We start from the raw sequence: 19,579 nt of genomic DNA, 5'->3' as shown, positions 1-19,579 counted from the left end.
AAAATAATAAAATAAATTAAAACCCACGTGCTTATTAATTTGTTAGCAGAGTGGCTGCATGGCTCTTTGCTGTTTTAGGGGGAGACAGTAAGCTTCTAGCTAAGGATGTCCTTGAAAACATCACTCCTCTCCTACTGTCAGCCCTCTTATCTGTCAAAGTGGGGGGGTGGGCTGCCTGCTTCCTGTCCCCCTCCCTTCCACTCAACTTGTATTCATTGAGCTCCTGTCCTATGCAGGGTACACCTGTAGGAGCGGTGGGGTACACACAGATAAACAAAAGCTGATTAAGCCATTGCCCCACCTTTAGTTAATTTGTAGTGTTGCAGGGAATCTATAACCAAAATCACTGTGTCGTAGTTAAGGTTTTCAATACCTCCCATTGAAACAGTTCTTCAATGGCTTCCTAACCAATCTCCCCACCTTCATTCGGGTTTTCCATCCTCTACCACTGCCAGAAGGTTCTTTCTGAAGCACACGTCCAATCAGGATGCTGCCCTCCAGCCCTGTAACACAACAGGCACGCCAAGCCTTGTTTGCTTCTCTCATTCTATACTCTCCTCATCCTCTTTGTCTTGCAAATTCCTACTCAAGTTTCAAAGCCCAGCTCCTTGCTTTTTCTGTACCCATCCCCTTGGCAGAATGAAGTATGAATAACTCCCTCCTACTGTGGTATCCCACACATTTTTTTTTAAATAATAAAGCCATAAACCTTTAAGCACACCTCAGTTTTAGCATTTATCACAGTAAGATCCTTCACCTGCCTGTCTCCTCTAATAGCCTACAAGCTCCTACATAGAAGAGGGACCGCTCTTAATTTTTGTTTCCTCAGCGTATGGCACTCTGCTCGTGTTGCATTGGTGATTTCGAAGTCAATGAACATCGTAGGTGAGAAGTGCGTTAAGGAGATGCACAGTCTCTAGGAACACTACTGGATATAATACAAGGGCAAAAAACATTTCTGCCTTTTGCTTTCCCAAGCCATAACCATGCATTTGGGGGAAACTCAGAGACCAGGGACCTGAGGGCTTTTCTCCTAATATTTCAAACATAAGAAAATAAAGTATTACACACCAAACACTCGTGTACCCACCATACAGCGTTAATGAATCTTACTTTGCCATACTTGCTTCAGATGAATTTTTTCTTTTTAAAAACATAAATATTATAGTTAATGCATGCTGTTAAAGGCATCCATTTCCTCATGACTTTAATGTTTATCATTCTAATATGTTTTTGTACTTTTCCTACATAAGCATGTATTTCTAAACAATGTTTTGTGCTGTTTTTCACATTTTTAAACATATTAACTTGATATAGATTCATACTATATGAAATGACAATTTGTTTTTTCTCTTAACATTATGTTTTTGAAATTTATCCATGTTTATATTTGAGATTTACTCATGAGGATGTGCTAATTTGTTTTGACTGTTGAGTAGCACACCACTGAGTGAATACACCACGCTTTATTTGCTCATTCCCCTGTTGATAGATATTTTTTTGCTTCCATAATTGATATTGCAAAACATTCTTACATATGTCTCTTTGTGTACGTGTATAAGAGTTGTCCTGTAAATCTAGAATTGGTATTTCTGGATCATAAGGGATATTCCTTCTCAACTTTACTCACTAGTAACACATTGCTCTCCAAAGTGATTGTACCGTTTACTCTTATCTTTGCCGTTCTATCCAGCATGAACCACTGCTGCCCACACTTTAAAGGTCTTGCCAGTCTGATGGGGATGAAATGATACTTCATTGTGATTTGAATGTGCATTTCCCCAATTACTGTGGAGGTGAAGCTTCTTATGTTTATTGGACACCTGGTGTCATTTATTTGTGAATTTCTAATTCACACCCTTTGTTGATTATCCTCCTGGCTGGCCTTTTCCTTACTGATTGTGGGAGTTCTTGATATATTCTGGATAGAGCTTCTGACGAGTCTTTTTACTTGGTTTATTGTGTCTTTTCTGGAACAATAGTTGTAATCTTAATTTAGGCAAATTTATTGTTTCCTTTATGGCTTGTGGGTTTGTTATTCTCTATTTTAAAAAACATTTCCTTACACCAATGTCATAAATCTATAATCTTATGTTTACAGTCTCTTCCAAAAAGTTTTACATTCTACTTAAAAAAAATTGTTTTTATTTTGCATTCCACTTTTTGTTTTCTGGTTTTTTTGTAATTAATTTTTATTGGAGTATAGTTGATTTACAATGTTGTGTTTCTGCTGTACAGCAGAGTGAATCAGTTATACATATACATATATCCACTCTTTTTTAGATTCTTTTCCATACAGGTCATTATGGAGTATTGAGTAGAGTTCCCTGTGCTATACAGTAGGTTCTTATTAGTTATCTATTTTATATATAGTAGTGTATATAGGTCAAGCCCAATTGCATTCCATCTTGAATTGTGACTTTTCCATATGGATAACCAATTACCCAACATTGTTTATTGAATGGTCTGTCCTTTCCTTATTAATGTCACCTCTGTCATGTATCAGGTATTCAGATACATGTGAGTATATTTCTGGGCCTCTGTTCTGTTCCATTGGTCTATTTGTCCATTCCTGCACTAATTCCTTTATGTCAATGGCTTTGTAATAGGTCTTAATAACTGGCAGGGTCAGTCTCTCCTCTTTGTTCTTCTTCAAAATCATTTTGGCCATTCTTTGGCCTTTTCTCTTCCGTATGAATTTTAGATCCAGCTTGTAAAGGTCTAGGATAATCCTTACTGAGCTTTTGGTGAGCATTTCATTAGATGTATATATTAATTTGGGAGACATCCTCATATTTATGGTACTGCATCATCCAATCCATGGGTCAGGTAGAGCTCTCCATTGATTCAGGTTTCCTTTTGTGTGGGATGTGGCGATGAACCGCAGAGCGTCATTCCCAAAGAAATTTCCAGTGGAAGAGTAAAGCGCGTCTAGAAAGTGATCACTGGGTGTGAGCAGAGTCGAATAGCAGGAAATGAAAGTAAGCTCTTCAAACCGATTGCTGAGGCTTGGCTAACCCAGGGATGGTAAACAAGCTCCCACTTCCTAATCCCACAGTGGCAGGTAGAGCTAGTCCACTAAAGCAAGACCTCCGAGCCTGGGGCTCTGGGCTTCCTTCCCAACCTGGCCCTTTAGGCAGCTCCCAAATTAGTCAGAGCTGGCACAGCAAGCAAAACTAGCCTAACCTCTCTGGAGGAGGCATTCCCTGGGACCCTTGAACAGCCCAACACTGGTGGCTCTGCAGGCCTGCACGGGGCTCTGAGCTTGCTGTCTTCCAAGATAGAAGTGCAGGCCATCAGACTTGTGATCTCCTCCTGTTTTAGAGATTGCTGCCTCCTGGAGAAATGGTAGATTTTATGCAAACCGTTAGCTCTGTAGACTGAATGGAGGTATAATTTGCCGCAGGATCTGGTTTTGACTTCATTCCAGCCACCAGTCTACTCTGTGTTGTTAAGGTTGCAGGAGCCCTTGAAATCTGGTCCCTGAGTGCTGGGCAGTGGAAGCTACTTAGTTTCCTTACACCGTTTTTTTTTTTTTTTTTTTTTGCGGTGTGCAGGCCTCTCACTGCTGTGGCCACGCAGGCTCAGCCGCCATGGCTCACGGGTCTAGCCACTCTGCAGCACGTGGGATCCTCCCGGACCAGGGCACGAACCCTTGTCCCCTGCATCGGCAGGCGGACGCTCAGCCACTGCGCCACCAGGGAAGCCCTCCTTATACCTTTTATAAAAATGATCATTACAATATATTATTAACAGATTAAAACAAAGACTTTTTCAAAGACTTCTCCCTGCTCCCTTCTGGGCCCTTGGTGTCCGGCGCACAATAGGCGCTTACCTGATGCAGATTAGTTGGTGAACATTCATGAAGAATGTATCCTGTGTCAGGCCCTGGGTTCAATACTTAAGATCTGAACCCATTTAGTCCTCACCTGAGTGGCATTATCATCTCCATAAAGGCTCAGGGAGCTAAAGTGACTCATCCAATCAAGGTCACACAGACAGTCTCTGATGGAGTCGTGAGCCAAGCTCTATGTACCTGTGACCGTGGAATCCAAGTCCAGTGCCATATACCCACTTCTGCCTGTTACAGAAGGGAGGAGAGGAGGGAGGGCAGCAAGAAGAGGAGGGAAGGAGGAAGCCAAGAGAGAAACACCAGGGAGAGCAGAGGGAAGGAGGCGGGTGGAGATGGAGGCTCCAGACCTGCCCTCCTCCTCCCTTTCCTAGAGTCTGCGTCCCGGGGTGCTGGGAGTCTAGAAGCCCCATTGCAGCTGTCTTGCCAGGGTGCTCTTGTTTACCATGGGAGGAAGGAGAGGAGAAGGTCAGACTTTCACAGCTGAGGATCCTCTCTGAAGGGGGAGGCACGGTTCTTTGAGGCCTAGTGGGTGTAGAGTGAAGGGGAGAATCCTGAACCCGATAACCAAGGTAGCCCTGCCCTTTAAGATGGGGACAGAAAAGCCATGTCGCCCTCATGACCTCTGTAGCCTGGGAGAAGGGCTCAGCTAAAGACCAAAGGGAGCACCAGAGAGATGATCTGAAGAGTATAATTTGGTTAAACATTATTTGAAGAAAAAGAACCCAAAACAAAAAGCCTCTTCCAGAATATAGAAATTATTTCTCTCTAAGCGTGGAACCCCTGAAATTTTTTTTCCTCTGTTCAGATATTCTATTATATGCACATATTACAGTGGATATAATTCCCTTTATTTTGCTTGATTTGCGGGGTATTGTTCAAAGATGCTCCCCACCGCTCAGTGGATGGATGGATGGTTGGGATGAGTGTGTATGTGCAGTGGGTGTAGCTGTGGCGGCTGCCGGGAGTGGCTGACTTCTCTGTGAGCACAGAGGGCAGGTGAGCTACTCATTACAAAAGGCGCATTACCTCAGCCGGGAAGGAACCACTCTGGACTTCGGACTTCACTTTCACCTTCCTCTTTCCTGCTCCCAGCTCCCCAGCACTCCGCCCTGCTCTGATAGCTGCTGAAGTTCTATGAGGCTGTCTCATACCCTGGGTTCTCCGGGGATATGGGCTTAATTAAAAACCAGTCCAGTTTATCCATCAGTAGGAAATAGGGCAGACAGGGTGCTGGTGCCAAAGCCCAAGTCAGCGCAGGAGGCAGCCGCGAGCTTCCTGTCGTGACCTGCTGGGCTCAGCTATCGGCACTGGGGACAGGGGTAGCAGGGCTGGGCCCTCCGGGGAGGTGACGGCTGGCTGTAGAGCTGGCAGGGGCTCTGGCAGGAAGAGTCTCTGGCCGTTGTCATTAGGTGGGCAGCAGCATCTCAATTCTGAGGGGACTTTTGAAACAGGAAGTGGTTTTGGATTCAGGAGCACGATGCTGCCTGCAAGGGGGAAGATGAGAGAAGTGAGTGAAAGCTTAAAGTCCCAGCTAAATGGGGCCCAGGGGACTCCCCATTCACAGGGAAACCTGTGAGACTTGGAGCAAAAGCCCGGCTGCTCAGATTGAGCTGGGGAAAGGCTGGAGCTGAGAAGACAGGTGGGGTCCCTACGTACGGGCTTCCTCAGGACCACTTGGGTCACGAACACAGACATTAATCTTCCCTCTCCCATTGCACAGATGGGGATCTTATTCACTGGGTGATGGTCCTGGGAGAAGGTACAGAGGGCAGTTGAAGATCTCCAGCCTCTGCAGGTGGGCCTGGCTCAGGCGAGCAGAGACTGACATCTTCAGCCTCCCCGTATGGGTAACAAGGTGAGAATCTCAACTTGAACCTGTTAATCGTCTGCTTTTCCCCTCCACGGCACCAGGTATTGACAAAGCACTTAACTAGCATTGACTCTATTAATTCACTTTTTAAATTAGACAATTACATTTCCTCATTCCCATGCTGAATAGCCCTTAGAAAAATGAAAAAGGGAAAACCCAGGTACAGAGGGGTAAAGGGGACCAGCTAATACCTCCCAGTTGGGCCCCCTCGTCCCCTCTTGGCAGGCAGAGATCATTGTTCAGTCTCTGCATTCTTTCCTGCTGAGCCCAGATAAGCTGATAATGCTCAGAGGGGCTCTGCTGGTCTTCCTCTCCAGTTGCTCAGTGCTTGCCAGTCTCTGGGATTATGTGAGAGGATGGACAGAAAGCAGTGCTGTAGGGAAGAAGGAACCATGTAAAACAAATCTGTCCTTTTATCCTTTGCCACAATAATGCTGTTCAGCTATGGCAGATTTTATTTCCCAAAGGTGGTCCTGGGACTTCCCTGGTGGTCCAGCAGTTAAGAATCCACCTTCCAATGCAGGGGACACGGGTTTGATCCCTGGTCGGGGAACTAAGATCCCACATGCCACGGAGCGACTAAGCCTGTGTGCCACAACTACAGAGCCCATGCCCCCTGGAGCCCACGCACTCTGGAGCCTGTGCCCCGCAACTAGAGAGAAGCCCGCACACCGCAACAAAAGATCCTGTGTGCTGCAGCTAAGACCCAATGCAGCCATAAGTAAATAAATAAACGAAAAAAAAAAAGGTTAAAAAAAAAAAGATGGTTCCAACAGTATCTCTCATCCTACATTCTCTTTTGAAATGTGATCTTGCCATTTCCCCATCAAGAAGTAACATCTATTTCTTTACCCTCTTGAATCTGGGAGGACCCTATAACTGTCTTGACCAGTAAAATATGGAGGAAGCGATGCCATACCAGAGCTGGCATGGCCCTTAACTGGCCTGGCAACTTCCTCTTACAACCCTTTGGAACCCAGTGGCCATGTTGTGAGAAGCCCACACCACGTGGAGATGTCACACACAGTCAACAGCCCCAGCTGAGCCCCTAGGCGACAGCCAGCACCAAGCGCCAGGCGTCCACGTGAGCCATCTCAGACACCCGGTGTCGTCGAACCTTCCGATGACTGTGACCCCAGCTGACCTCTGACTATAGGCATGTGAAGGACCCCAAGTGGGAATCACCCAGCTGAGACTGGTCAAGGCACAGAACCACGGAGATCATAATAAATTAGTATATGCTAAATTGTTTTAAGCCACTAAGTGTTGGGGTGCTTTGTTACTCAGCAACAGATACCTGGAACAGAAATAGGCTACCCTAAAATGTATGCTGTAAAACAACTACCGTTTGTTATTTCTCCTGAGTCTCTTTGCTCACGTGTCTTCAGGCGGTCGGCTGGGGGCTGGCTGCTCTGTCGTGGGCTCAGCTGGGGTGAGTCAGTTCTGCTCCATGTGACCTCTCATTCCCCAGCAGACTAACCCAGGCCGGTCTCAGGGGTCTAACAGACAGAGGAGAAGATACAAGGATTCTTAAGACCTAAACTTGAAGCTGGCATGCTATCACTTCCACTAAATATTGTTCAAAGCAACTCTTAAAGGCGCATACTCAAAGGGTGTAGAAATCAATTCTATTTCTTTATGGGAGGAATCACAAAGTTGCATTGCAGAGGGTGTGGATACTGGGTGGGTGGAGATTGTGACTGTTTTGCAGTCGGTCTATCCCCATATCCAATGAGGATATTAAGAAGTTTCCTGGGGGCTGTGAGATAGAAATCCCTCCTTTGTTTTGATTGATATCTTTAGTTAAATCTCTATCACTCAGTATTACTTTTCATTCTTTTAGTTTTCCAGCCTCTACATTGAGGTAAAGAGAAAAGAGCAGTGAGGAGTAGCTTTGAGGTGACCGGTCACCCTTGTCAAGTGCTCTAGCTTTGAGGTTTTCAACTGGTGCTCTGTGAAGCCCTGGGTTTCTGTGGTGGCTTCTCAGCAGCTACCACAAAGGGAATAAATGTGTCTACGTGTGAGGTCCCCACCTTAACCAGGGCCGCTCTGCTCTGACTTGTGATTTTCCTTGAAGAAATGTTACGCAGCTTTGAATGAATAAAAGACAAAGATTTGAAGTTCACTGAACTAGACCAACCTCTCCATCTTATAGAAAAGCAAACAGTCTTAGTGAAGTTGAGTATCTACTCCAAGTTACTCAGCAAATGAGTGTCTTGGCTGGTATTAGAACCACAGTCTTCTGACCCACCATTCATTCTAAAGCTAGATCTCCTAGCTTTTTCTCCCCTCTCTTCACTGGGTTCAAGATGGAAAGGGATTGCTGTAGCCTAACGGATAGAGGGGAAACTGAGGCAAGCAGAAGGGATATTCCTGACACTTTTTCAATTCTTTACTTCCCCAAAAAGTGAGACCATTCATAGTCCTTGAGCTGCGAGTCTCAGTGACCCCCATTACACACACACACACACACACACACACACACACACACACATGCCCTTACATGATCCCTACAAGGCTTGATCCCCAGAACCACAGACAATTCAGGGCATCATTTGGCAGGCAGGCAGGGCTGGCTGGTCAACCTCAAGGCTGAGCAGTGCACACTTGATGGAGTTGACTCGTACAAGGCAGATGGAGCTCCATCTGGGAGAAAAGCTCATTTCCCAGGAGAAGTCTTGGTCTTGCTTGGAGCCTGTGATCTCCTTGTTCTCCTTCCAGTGTGTTAATTCCATTTCTTCCTAAGTTAGATTTTTTAGGACATGAGCTATTTATAGCTCCTCCTAAGCCCTTTCCAGTCTGTTTCCTGTTCAAGTACTGCATTAGTCACCAGAAAGTGTCTCAGGCAATCTCTGGGTCCCTGCCTGCTCTCAGCAACAGGGAACAAGGATGCTAGTCAGATTCAGAGTGGTCCCGGTGGTGCAAGAAGGAGGCAGGGGGCTGGGCAGGGAAGCAGAGGGAGCATCTCCTGGCCCCCCTCTGTGGCATGAAGCTCTGGGTCCTTATGTCTTCCTGAGTTTACTTAGTCTTAGAGACACAGAAGCCCTGCAGAGGCACCTCCATTTGGCTGCATATTTTTGCCATTACTTGATGACCTATTTGCATGCAGCTCCTTGCAGAGAATTTCCTCCCAAGCCATATATGGTGATTTCATTGCACCACAAACTGACGTTTCTATTTGTAGTCAGTGATAGAGGGTCCTTCCCGACTTCGCCTGCCTGTCCCTATATCCCTCTTTTTTACTGTAGCCTACCTAGGCTGCTCTGAGCTTCCTCCAAGCTCAGGTCTCGCCAAGTGTGTTTGGTCCCAGGAACTTACTAGCTGCCTCTGAGGGGAGGACCCCTGATCTGAGCTGAGATTTTGTATCCACAGGTCCAGGCAGCAGTGACCTCTGAGGCCAAGGAGAGGAAGAGGTGACTTCAGGCAAGGGAGTGGGCAAAGGGGGCAGCAACCAAGATCTACCTCCACAAATCCCTAGCAAAGGAGATGAGTACAGGGTTTCTGACCCTGCCTTGCTGGGGACAAAGGAGAAAAATGTGGAGGAAAGTCTGATTCCATTTGCATAGCGAGTCATCAGGTGACAGCGTCCCAGAGACTAGGGTCTTTTCAACGTTGGCCTCACCACCCCCCAAGCCCCAAACAAGGGACCCGAGTGCCTTGAACAAAGCTCCTGGGCTTCACGGGTGACTCAGTCTAGGCTCTGTCCTCGGGGGCAGTGGCCTCCTCAGTCCCAGCCTCAGCATTGCCCATCTCAGAGCAGCAATGCATCACCTACTACCAGCCGGACACGGGCACCTGCTTTATTTATGCCAGGATGATTTATTATTATTAGCTCTATTTATGCTGAGTTCTGTGGAGAGAAACACTCTGAATGCTCAGAAAGGGTCTTGGTGAGAAGGTGCCTGAGCTAAACGCGACCCTCCTGGCTCACTCAGAGAGCTGGCATGCACACCGGCCCCCTGAGCGGAGGAAGCGGAGGAGGACGAAACCAGACATGAGACATGCGTAGCAGGCGCCAGCCTGGGCCAGCATATCAGGACTGCTCCTCAGCTGTGCTGCACACCGGCAATCTGGCACAACTCTTTTGATTTCCGTTCGGTTTCCATCCTAGGAAATTTATTACAGAATGTCTCCCACAGAGCACACTCGATGACATCCTTACGATGCAAGAGCCCAGGAGACCAATCAGGGATGGCTGAGTCAGGCTTAGTCAAGGATGAGGTTGCTTCTGCCATTGCTGGTGGCCTTGGGACTGATTCTCGGGGCAGGGCGGGGATGCAAGGACCAGGCTGGGATGTCCCTCCTCTAGGACCATGATGGCGGATTCTGAAGCAAGAGAGCCTTGGAGAGTGAGACCCTTATCCAAGTTCTTCTTAAAACAAAGCCCTCGGGCTTCCCTGGTGGCGCAGTGGTTGAGAATCTGCCTGCCGATGCAGGGGACACGGGTTCGTGCCCCGGTCCAGGAAGATCCCACATGCCGCGGAGCCTGCGCGTCCGGAGCCTGTGCTCCGCAAAGGGAGAGGCCGCAACAGTGAGAGGCCCGCATACCGCAAAAAAAAAAAAAAAAAAAACAAAGCCCTCTCACCCTTTCATTTTTTAAATTCTGAAAATTAGCATACATACAGAAAAGTGCATAGAACCTTATACATTCTAATAAATAACTGTAAAGCAAATGCCCACGTACTCACCACTGACATCAAGAAATGAAACATTGCTAGCACTCTGAAGCCCTTGGCGTATCTCTATTTGATCACACTCTCCCTCTCCCTTAGATTTTTATGGCATTTACTTCTTTTTCTTTTAGTTTTACCACTTAAGTTTGCAGTCCTAAAAAGACAGTTTTGTTTTGCCTGTTTTGAGCTTTACATGAATAGAATCACGCTGGGGTTTCTGTCTGGCTTCTTTTGCTCGGTTGTGTGTATGGGCGTCATCTACATTGTTGTATGCAGCTGTAGTACCCTCATCTTCATAGCCGTATAGTATTCCGCTACGTGGGTATATCAAATATATTTATCCATACTACCGTTGGTGAGCATTTTGAGTTGTTTTCAGGTTTTGACTGTTATGACAGTGGTGTAGTGGGCATTCTTGGTAGGTATATCCTGGTGCCATGTGCATGTATTTCCCCAGGGTTTATACCTAAATGTGGAATTGCTGGGTCAAAGGATATGCATGTCTTCACCTTTACTAGATACACTAACAGATGGTTTTCCAAGTGGTTGCCTGCCTCTTGCCCTCTCTCTGTCGCACAATTGTAGCAGCTGTGCTGAGGGAAGGAAGCCACAGGCCCAGAATTGCTGGTCCCAAGAGATGCTCCAGGAAGGAGAACTTCTACTGGGAAATCAATATGTGTGCGTCTTTGTTTCTTTCCATGTTTCACTTATGGGGCCCGTCAACCCCTGCCTCACTGTCCCAGCCTCTGCTGTGACAGCTCCCCATAGCTGTGCCCATTACTCCCCTGACTTCAGACTCATTTCACTGTGGTTCCCAGACTAATCTAGTCAGGACATGGAAGGCAGTTGTCCTCTGAAGGTTATTCCAAGGGGTAGTGGGACCCCAGCTATCAGACAGGAAGCCAAGGGAGATTATACAGGGCAGGGGCTTGAGCAGGGCTGGTGGCAGGGTGGCACTGTCATGTCTGGAATCTGAGGGCCGATGGCAGCCGGGAACAAGCAGGGAGTAGGAGACATTAGGTCCTCACTAGGCCCAGAGACCTGGGACGGACCTAGGCTACCTTCAGCACAGCATGCCATTGAGGAAATTTTTTTTTTTTAATTTAATGCCCCACAATTTTTTTTTTAATTTATTGAATGCTTCATTGTACCAGGCACTATGTCAAGCCTGTATTTATTTATTTACTTCTTTTTTGGCCTCGCTGGCATGCGGGATCTTGTCCCCAGGTAGAACCCACACCCCCTGCTGTGGAAGCGTGGAGTCTTAACCACTGGACCACCAAGGAAGTCCCAGGGATCTTCATATTGAGGCAAAAATCCCAACTTGAATACTCTTAAACAAAAAGGGGGATTTATTGGCTTTTAACAAAATCTAATGAGAGGTCTGCCTTCAGGAGAAGCTTGATTCAGAAGCTCCAGCCATGTCATCAATGGAACATCTTGCCTCTGCTTTAAGAGAGACAGTAGTTACTAAGATGTGATAAGATGAAGCTCCATAGAAAAGATAAGATTCTGGAACAGGAATGGAAACCAGCAGCCCTGGCTGAGGCCAGGTCTCTGCATCTATAACTGGAGACAACTTGGGGAGTTATCCTCCATTTTTAGGTATGGTGAGTGGCCCCAGAATGTTCCTAGTGCCTGAGGAAACATTCTTAAACTTGGGGATCGGCAGACTCACACAACCCTATAGAAGCATGTGTGCACCCTCAGATTCTTGAAAAAATTAATGTATTACCAGTCTGAGCAGCTGGGAGGGTACTCTCAGAGAGGAAAGAAAAAGTGAATGTTCTTACTAGACATGAAAAATTTGAACATATTTTCTATCTTAGACATTAGGAACCAAGGTGTGATTTGAGATTTGGCACAACTTTCAGGTAGGTGAGGAGATTTAGATTCTTACACGCTATCGGAAGTTCTGGGACATTTCTATGTTGTGTGAGACCAAAGGGACAGAATATTTGAACTCAGGGCTGTCTTGGAAATCTTAGAGGTACAGTAGCAGCACTGATTTTCAGTAACATTTATTATTATTTTTTAAATACAGAAATAAAGTATAAAAACCAATTGGTCCAAAATTCCACTGATAACCTCTCTGGCATTTTTCAAAAATAACACCTCTGCACGCTATTCGTATAGAACGGTATAAAATGGAAACGTGAAATCCTCTTCCTTAGCCTCCCCTTCCCACTGGGACCCACAAGTCAGAATTCCTTATGCGATTTTCAGAAAATTGTTTCTTCAACAGTCAAACCCAGAGTAAGAAGGATTGGTGAATTGCTCTGTTAGCTGTCCCACCTAAATGAGGGGAGACCCAAAGCATTACAGGCCCTCTGGTCTCCTGTCTAATGGGCCTCGATACCCTCATTCCAGATCGTGGACTCGGCTACCTGGATCTAGGTGATGGACTCAGCTCCCTGGCTCCAGGAAACCTCCCCTGTGGGCTGAGCTACACTGACCCTTCTCCCCTCTTCCTCCGCCCCACCCCTCTCCCGCTCCACCCCTACCTTTCACCAGGGCATCCCGTCCTAAGAAAGCTCACAGCAGGGGAATATTTACTAAATGAGAACACCCTGAAGGGAAAGACTTTCCGACTTTCCTACTTGATTACGTGTCTGGCTCTCTGGAACATCTTCGCTCTATTTTTTCCACGGTGATTCATCCAGAGATCATCAGAGACAGCCTGCTTGGGGAAGATGCCATTGTTCTTCCCAAGCTTTGATCAGGGTTATGCAACCTTGTGCTGGTTTGTGTTTAGAAGCCTCCTCACTTTCCCCTTGCCACTTGTCCCCAAAATTTAGGGAAGGAGAGTGTATAGTGCCTGGGTTTACATTAGCATGAAATATGTTGCCTTAAGAGTTGAGTCACATGTACCCATAAATATGCCTTTGCATGACATTGGGCCTGGAAGTGAGGTTCTCAAAAATTCTCAAGTATGGGCTTCCCTGGTCGTGCAGTGGTTGCGAGTCCGCCTGCCGATGCAGGGGCCACGGGTTCGCGCCCCGGTCCGGGAAGATCCCACATGCCGCGGAGCGGCTGGGCCCGTGAACCATGGCCGCTGAGCCTGCGTGTCCGGAGCCTGTGCTCCGCAACAGGAGAGGCCACAACAGTGAGAGGCCCACGTACCGCAAAAAAAAAAAAAACTCATTTATTCATTCACTGTATAATTACTGAGAGTTTACTTTCTACTAGGCACTGTGCTAGACCTTCAGGCCGAGAAAGAGAGAGTTACAGCTCAGGTGTACGGACAGCATGCTCAGAGGGGCAAGTATCTGAGGGTAAATACGAATGACTCCTTTTTATTAGATTTTAGAGTAAGTGAAGGCCGGTGACAAGAGCTAGGCTGGAAAGGTAAATGGGGTGCTGAAGAACCTTGAATCCCAAGATCATCAACTTGGACTTTATTTTAAAGTCTGTGGGAACCTCTGTGGTTTTGAAGAAAACTGAATCATTCATTCAGGGATGCAACAGAAAGAGATGACACACTCAGATGAGGAAAATTTGAGGAGTGTTAAACAGAAAGGCTATTTACTAAGGTTTGGGTAAGTATAATGCCATACTTGAAGCAAGGAACATGAGGGCTGTTGGTAGGAAGGGGGGAGGGGAAGGAGCAGTTACTGAGAGAGTCATGCGAAGTTCACCTTGAGAGGAGCTGTGGCCTTTCTTTAAGGGGACTCCACAGTGAGGAGGCGTAAAGACCCCAACCTCACCTTCCTCCCCCTTTGACCTCCAGCTGGTACTCCCCATTGGCCAGATCCAACCAGAAGCTAGAAGCCAAGGGAGGCCATTGTCGTGGTCCATACAGGTTAGTCCCCAGGACCAAGAGTGGGATAGAGTGGATTTGCAGGGGCAGACAGAAGATGTCCTGCCTAGCAGTGGTGTGATGAGATGAACAACTCCACAAGACCATCTTGAGCGGGATGGAGGATGAATAGAGGCAGGGGGATAGGGACAGGAAGAGAGTACAGGGCTCTGAACTAACATGGGTCACGGAGATAGGGAAGAAGGGAAAGGTTAAGTGATACTGAAGAAGTGGAATAGGCAAGACTTGTTGAATAAGGACAAGGGGGGCATCTAGAGTAGCCTGGGTACTTGGGTGGGTGGTGACACCATTACCTAGGAGAGGGTTCAAGTCCAAGGGCAGGTGCTCTTACTGGAGAAAAATCACTCTTTTCCAGTGGCAAAGGCAACTGTGAGCTGAAGCACCCCTCTACTTCCTGCTCTGGTCAGAATGACAATGGCTTCTGGCATCCTTCTTCTTCCATTCTTTTTCTCTACCACTTCGAAGGCCTCAAACACCTACTTTCACAGGGGTCTGACCTTCTCAAAGTGTCCAGGCTGCAAACTGATTTCCCTGACTTCACTGCTCTCCCCTTTCCACTGGTCAAAACCCAGTCCTTTTTTTTTTTTTTTTTTTGCGGTACGCGGGCCTCTCACTGTTGTGGCCTCTCCCATTGCGGAGCACAGGCTCCGGACGCGCAGGCTCAGCGGCCATGGCTCACGGGCCCAGCCGCTCCGCGGCATGTGGGATCTTCCCAGACTGGGGCACGAACCCGTGTCCCCTGCATCGGCAGGCGGACTCTCAACCACTGCGCCACCAGGGAAGCCCAAAACCCAGTCCTTTTTAATGGGAAAAACAATTACAATAAAAAGTGGCTGACTGCTAGCTCTCTGAGGAGGTAGATGCACATTTTTAAAGAATATACTCTGATGAATTCATAGTTAATAGACTATGAGAAGGAGATTTTTATTTTTAACACAGGACGCTCCCAGGGGCACTCTGAAACCCCAACTTCACCCAGTCCCACCACCTCAGAAGAGCAAGGTAAGTGACGTAGTGTCTCCTCCACAGGATGGCAGCCCCTAATCTGGCATTATGTATTACTCAGGGCTTTTCAATGGTGGGTGCAGATTTTAAGTTTGGCTTCTAAGAAGTGTGTGATATGTTTGGGATTGGGTAGACCTAACATATTCTAAAACAACAAGGCAACTTTGGTTAAGTTTTGTGAGTAGGGTATCCAGAGTCCCCTCCATCCACAACACAGTGACATCCAGTCGTCCTGCCCATGAGCAGCTGCCTTGAAGGGGAGAGAGCCCCAGAAGGCCTCCCCCAACACAGGAGAGGGATAATGGAAGGTGGGAGCGAGGGAGGTGGTGTTGCTAGGCAGTCGGCTGCTGTCCTGCATTGCCCTGGTCATGCCAGTTTGTGTGTACAAGGCGGGTGCTCATGGGTACTCGCTGAGCATCCATGTAAGCAGGCTGGACTTTTTTCACCATGATGCATTCCTGGAAACCATGTCATAATGTGATTTGTCAGAATTTCTCAGAGGAACAGCATTGGTTCTCCTTGAGGGGTTGTATTCCTGACTAAAGATGCAGCCAGAGATAAATCATAACTGTGATCAACGATCTGTCATAAGCAGAAGGTACAAGTGCCCAAATATCCTCAGTGAGTTCCAGGGCTAAACTTACCCTACAAACCTCACCAGGAGACTATTACCTGACCCCACGTGAGCCTCCAAGTACTATGTTCATTCATTCACTCATTCAGTCATTCGAGGGCTGTAGGGGTCATTGTGGTTCACTCCCAACACCAATTCCACTTCAGATAACTAGTCTTTGAAGCCAACATTATGAGTTGTAGTCCTAACCCCTACCACCTCAGAATGTGACCTCCTTGGGAAATAGGCTCTTAACAGAGGTAATCAAGTTAAAATAAGGTCATTAAGGTGCGCCTTAATCCAATATGACTGGGGTGTTCTTATCAAAAGGGGAAATTTGGACACAGAGACACACACGCACAGAGGGAAGATGATGTGAAGACGCAGGGAGAAGGCCACGTGAAGACGGAGGCTTGGAGTGATGCATCTACGGGCCAAGGAATGTCAAGGATTTGGGGCAAACCACCAAAAGCTAGGAAGAGGCAAGCCAAGATTTTCGTTCAGGTTTCAGAGGGAGCATGGCACTGCCAACACATCGATCTAGGACTTCTAGTCTCCAGAACTGTGAGACAATACATTTCTGTGGCTTTAAGCCATCCAACATGTGGTATTTTACCATGGCAGCCCCAGGAAACTACTATGAGCAACCATGGTAATCCCACCCTCTTGGCCCAGTTATGGCCAAAGAGCTATATAAGGGGAAGACTGCTGGGCTAGAGTCTGAGAACAGTTTCTTCTCTTCCCTCTACAGGTGCCTGGCTGTGACTCTGGGAACTGCTGCAGTCATCATACTGTAAGCCTAAAGGGCAAAGACCTCATGGAGGAGGGCAGAGGTTGGATGGTAAGGATCTGGGGCAGGTGACCTTGTTGAGTTGCTCCTTCGGCCAAGCTAGAGCGAGCCCAGCCTCTGCAGTTCTGTCAGGTGTGATGATACGATTCCCTGTGGTTTAAGGCAGAAGGTGAAGTAAAGTCTCCTCACTGACACCAGTGTCCTCCACATGTGGCCATTGTGGATTGACTGTCACATGTGCTCAGCGCTTCTCCCTGCCACCTCCCGCATGCAATGAGCCTCCAGCCCCCTCTCAACCTCTATCTTACATCTCAGTATTAACTGTGGTGGATGATTTGCAAAGATAGCTGCAATAATCCCTCTTATCCTGTAGTTTGCAATGCAACTTTGCTGCCCCTCCCATCAACAGGTGGGGTTTATTTCTCCATCCCTTAAATCCAGGCTTGGCCATGTGAGCTGCCCTGGCCGATGGGAAATTAGTAAATGAGACACAAGCAGAGGCTTCAGAAGTGCTTGTGAATTAGGGCTTATCTTTTGGCTGCAGTTGGAACCCTGGGACCATGATGCAAATGGGCCTGTGCTAGCCTGCTGGTAAGGCCACATGGAGGAGAACTGAGGCACTCCAGCTGACAGCCAGTACTACCTGTCAGATGCATGAGATGTGTGTGATGGATTTTGGATCATTCAACATTAGTCAACTGCCCATAACTGCAGCCACATGGGTGACCCCAGGCGAGAGCAGCAGAAGATCCACTGAGCTGAATCCAGCCTGAGTTGCTGATTCACAGAACCACAAGCAAATAAAATGGCTGCTGTTTTAAGTGACTAAGTTTTGGGGTAGTTTGTTATACAGCAATATCTAGCTGACACACTGACAGACAGTCCCTAATCTGGCACAATTCCCTCGGAGTCATCCACATGCCAGGCACTGTGCCAGGCACTGTGGATACAATCATGAGAAACAACAGACCTGCTCTCTGGTCTCTTGGGAGAATTTAGGATATTATTAGGTGCCAGGCACTGTGCCAAAAGCTTTAGATATGTTAACCCAGATGAGAAGTTTATACAGTTGTCACCCTTATCTTCCTACTGAGGAAACCAAATCTCAGAAAGTAAGGAAAGGGACTTCCCTGGTGGCACAGTGGCAGGGGACACAGGTTCGATCCCTGGTCCGGGAAGATCCCACACGCTGCAGAGCAACTAAGCCTGTGCGCCACAACTACTGAGCCCGCATGCCACAACTACTGAAGCCCGTGTGCCCAGAGCCCATGCTCCACAGCAAGAGAAGCCACCACAATGAGAAGCCCATGCACCACAACGAAAAGTAGCCCCTGCTCTCCACAACTAGAGAAAGCCCGCACGCAGCAACAAAGACCCAACGCAGTCAAATAAATAAATAAAATTAAAAAAAAGAAAGTAAGGAAGGGCTTCCCTGGTGGCGCAGTGGTTGAGAGTCTGCCTGCCGATGCAGGGGACACAGGCTCGTGCCCCGATCCGGGAAGATCCCACATGCCGCGGAGCGTCTGGGCCTGTGAACCATGGCCACTGAGCTTGCACGTCCAGAGCCTGTGCTCCGCAATGGGAGAGGCCACAACAGTGAGAGGCCCGCGTACCAAAAAAAAAAAGAAAAAGAAATGATCTAAATGTTTGTTGGGGGAGAAGGGTCTCAAAATCTGCAAACTGCCAAGATTTACTAAGGGTCTCAAAAGAGTTAACCTAACTTATTGAGGGACAGTGACCCATTAGAGCCCTTTGGAGGAGGATGGCTAGGATGGCACTGATACATGAGAGAGAGCTGAAAGAAATGGTGACATTCATCTTGAAAAGCACGCAGGTGGCCACTGTTTTCAAATCTCTGGATGGCTGCAATGGGGAAGAGGAGGGGGCTTGTTCAGAGGGTGCCCTACAGATGAGGACAATGAAGGAAGGCCACATGGAGGTGGATGGCAGCCAGCTGAGGAAGAGCCAAGAACCATCCAGACGTAGGACAGGCTGGCCTGTAAGATGGTGAGCTCCCCACCCCTGGAAGTATCCAAATATCCATTCTTTCATTTGCTCTGTCAACATATATGAATTGTGGTCCAGCAATACTTTGAGCACCAGACAGGCAAGGTTCCTGCTGTCAGGAAGCTTGCATTTTAGTGGGGAAGACAAAAAAAGTTTTTAATTATAAAAAAAAAATTAAATAGGGTCGTGGGAGAGTACATTCTGGGTGTCTCCTTTGGACTGGGTCATAGGGGTGAATATCAAGCAGAAGCAGAATGGTGTCTTAGCAAGGAGGGTGTTAAGGGAACATCAGGTCCCTGGGGACCTTTGAAACCCCTTCCATTCTGAGTCCATGATCTCACATAATACTACTTGCACATTTGTTCCCTAGTGACTACCAGGTGAGCCTCCCCAGAAGGTGGATATGGCTGAAGGAACCTTGACCTGAGCCCCCCGTGCATGCATGGTCAGGGCCGGGGGGTCCCAGGCACAGTGGGGTGGTGACTTCCTTTATTTCCGGCTGCCACCTCCCTGCGTTTTGCCTGCCTTGCAGGCTTGATTGCATAACTGCTGGGCTTGGTTTTATAGCACAGCACAGCACGCAGCTTGTAAATCTTCTCTCACATCATGAAATGCCAGTAATTTCACAGCCAGGGATTCCTGTTCTCATAAAGTCCTCCCACCAGCAGACTTGCATCTAAAAGTGTCCTCTGGACGGATGAATTGATGTCAGAGCTGCTCTGGCGCCAGACACTGAGGCAGGCAGCCTCTGCCACCCCCTTAGCTCCCCTGAAGCCCCTAGAAGTGAAGGTCATGACTGCTAGGCACGGCCCCTTGGACACAGCTCCTGGGAAGCAGAGAATATGGCAGCCCCACATTGGGAACTGAGGCACATTTATCTTCAAGCCTATTTGAGGGGGAAAACACACTTCTAAGCAATATGCACAGTTGTAATCCATGTGGGGAAAC

At 47.5% G+C, this 19,579-nt stretch overlaps 1 long non-coding RNA gene across 1 annotated transcript; it reads right to left on the bottom strand.

Moving 5' to 3' along the window:
• Positions 1-2,183: 2,183 nt before the first annotated feature.
• Positions 2,184-8,466, bottom strand: LOC116758161. The gene is made up of 3 exons (XR_004351154.1): positions 8,227-8,466; positions 7,069-7,222; positions 2,184-5,337 (listed from the first exon to the last, which is right to left on the bottom strand). It is a non-coding gene; the product is annotated as an uncharacterized LOC116758161 (long non-coding RNA).
• Between the last annotated feature and the right edge of the window lie 11,113 nt (positions 8,467-19,579).

Source organism: Phocoena sinus, chromosome 8, assembly GCF_008692025.1.
Source record: "Phocoena sinus isolate mPhoSin1 chromosome 8, mPhoSin1.pri, whole genome shotgun sequence".
Classification (NCBI taxonomy): Eukaryota; Metazoa; Chordata; class Mammalia; order Artiodactyla; family Phocoenidae; genus Phocoena; species Phocoena sinus.
This window is presented reverse-complemented; position numbering and strand designations above follow the sequence as displayed.